This window comes from Bison bison, unplaced genomic scaffold (assembly GCF_000754665.1).
Source record: "Bison bison bison isolate TAMUID 2011002044 unplaced genomic scaffold, Bison_UMD1.0 scf7180017864365, whole genome shotgun sequence".
Taxonomy (NCBI): domain Eukaryota; kingdom Metazoa; phylum Chordata; class Mammalia; order Artiodactyla; family Bovidae; genus Bison; species Bison bison.
In genome coordinates this window covers 912,490-914,907 of record NW_011494937.1, presented here as the reverse complement: position 1 = coordinate 914,907, position 2,418 = coordinate 912,490, and the positions used below count along the sequence as shown (strand labels likewise).

Here is a 2,418-nt window from a genome sequence, read left to right as displayed (position 1 = left end):
CAGAGTGAAAAAGTTGGCTTAAAGCTCAATACTCAGAAAACAAAGATCATGACATCTGGTCCCATCACCTCATGGGAAATAGATGGGGAAACAGTGTCAGACTTTATTTTTTGGGGCTCCAAAATCACTGCAGTTGGTGACTGCAGCCATGAAATTAAAAGACGCTTACTCCTTGGAAGGAAAGTTATGACCAACCTAGATAGCATATTCAAAAGCAGAGACATTACTTTGCCGACAAAGGTCCATCTAGTCAAGGCTATGGTTTTTCCTGTGGTCATGTATGGATGTGAGAGTTGGACTGTGAAGAAGGCTGAGCGCCAAAGAATTGATGCTTTTGAACTGCAGTGCTGGAGAAGACTCTTGAGAGTCCCTTGGACTGCAAGGAGATCCAACCAGTCCATTCTGAAGGAGATCAGCCCTGGGATTTCTTTGGAGGGAATGATGCTGAAGCTGAAACTCCAGTACTTTGGCCACCTCATACTCATTGGAAAAGACTCTGATGCTGGGAGGGATTGGGGGCAGGAGGAGAAGAGGACGACAGAGGATGAGATGGCTGGATGGCATCACTGACTCGATGGACTTGAGTCTGAGTGAACTCCAGGAGTTTGTGATGGACAGGGAGGCCTGGTGGGCTGCGATTCATGGGGTCAGAAAGAGTCGGACACGACTGAGCGACTGAACTGAACTGAACTGAACAACTTGTTTGTTGCCTGTTCACCCCCCAATAGAATGGCAGCTGCCCAAGAGCAGGGATTTCTCTTGTGGTCACTACTGTACCCTCTATGCCAGGAACAGTACCTGGCCTGTGGTGGTGGTGGTGGTGGTTTAGTTGCTAAGTTGTGTCCAACTCTTGCGATGGCCACCAGGCTCCTCTGTCCATGGGATTTCCAGGCAAGAATACTGGAGTGGGTTGCCATTTCCTTCTCCAGGGGATCTTCTCGACCCAGGGATCAAACCTGTGTCTCCTGCACTGGCGGGAGGATTCTTTACCACTGAACCACCAGGGAAGCCCACCTGGCACATAGTAGATACTTAATAAATATGTACAGAACGAATGAATAATGTGTCTTATGCCCTCATTCTGACTACTCTCCAAGCCCCCCATCCTCAGAACATGCCTACTGTACAGTTTCAAACTGCCACCTCCCTACCACACTCCCAGTCTCCTCTTAAACTTGAACATAGGTATGGAGGAAATGAGCTTCAAGTCAGCTAGTGGCACTGAGCAGGTTGGCTGGAATCCCACATCCCTACCCTCTCTTCACTGGGAAGGGCCTGGAACTTAACAAGCCTACAGCCACACAGAGTTGCAATGGGAGGAGCAGGAAATGGGGAAGGGGGTTCCTGAGAGCTCACGCAAGATAGGGAAGGGGACACCACGCCCATGCTCCCCTTTTCGGCAGTGTATTGCTTGGAAGAGGAGGGCGGGAGGCCTCTGAATCAGTCTTGAAAAACCGGCTCATGGGTGTTTCCAGGGAGAACGCCTACTGTCCGGGGCCCAGGCCTCCCCAGGGGCCCAGCAGCCACAGGACCCCAGTGGTCCACACCACCCACCTATCTCTCCCACAGATGTCACTCTCTTCTCAGGACCCAGTATTCTGGTCTTGCTTTTCCAGGTTTGGGGAAAAGGGACATGGGGGCAGCTTCCTGTCTGAGCAGCTGGTGAAAGCAAAGACCAGCAGGTGTGCCCCAGATGGCTGTCTGGTTGGAGGGAATGGAGTGGGAGGAGCTGGTCAGAAACACCTGAGCCCTGAAGCCACTGGATACCTAGTCTAGTGGCGGAGATTCCAGTTCTGGACTCTGAGGCATGGGTTTGAGTCCCAGATCTGCCACTTACTCGCTGTGTGACCTTAGGCAAGACACTCCACCTCTCTGGGTCTGCTGCTTCACCTCTGAAAGAAGTAACAGCAACTTCCATGAGGGGTGATTCAATGATCCGCATGGTAAATACCTGACACGGAAGTGTTCAATGAATGCTAGCCCGGGTGATTTTTTTCATTATTACAATCGGGACCTCGATCCTCCCAAGGCGCACCCCACCCCCTCCCCAGGCCCTGGACGACTGGGACAAGGCCAGCTTCTGGGACAAGGCCAGCTTCGGGGACTTGCCGGAAATACCGACTCTGCGCCTGTCCCCACCGGGACGGGTACTCTCCAGAGGTGCAGGGGGCTGGGGTGCGGCTGGAGACGCCATCCCGGCGCCGGGAGGCGTTCACCCCTGACCCTAGAGGGAAGGCAGGAGGCCCTCCCGGAATGGGACTCGGACGTTTCCCCGCGTCCCGCCCCTCCACCCCACTCAGCCTAGACCTCCAGCTGCGTCCATGGGGCCGGCCCCACCCCGCAGGATAGGCCGAATCCCCGCGGGTCCGCGATCTCGCGGGTCTGCTCCGGGGTCCCCGGGAGCGGCCGCGAGGGGCC

At 54.6% G+C, this 2,418-nt stretch overlaps 1 protein-coding gene across 2 annotated transcripts in view; it reads right to left on the bottom strand.

Annotated features, from left to right (window-relative positions):
* Positions 1-2,246, bottom strand: part of GIPC1 (GIPC PDZ domain containing family, member 1) — a 12,107-nt gene extending 9,861 nt beyond the window's left edge. The window contains exon 1 of one of the 2 annotated variants that reach the window (XM_010855431.1): positions 1,768-2,246. The gene's annotated coding sequence lies outside the window, so the exon portion shown is untranslated. The remainder of the gene's footprint in view (positions 1-1,767) is intronic. The other variant, XM_010855430.1, reaches the window with a different exon arrangement.
* Positions 2,247-2,418: the final 172 nt, after the last annotated feature.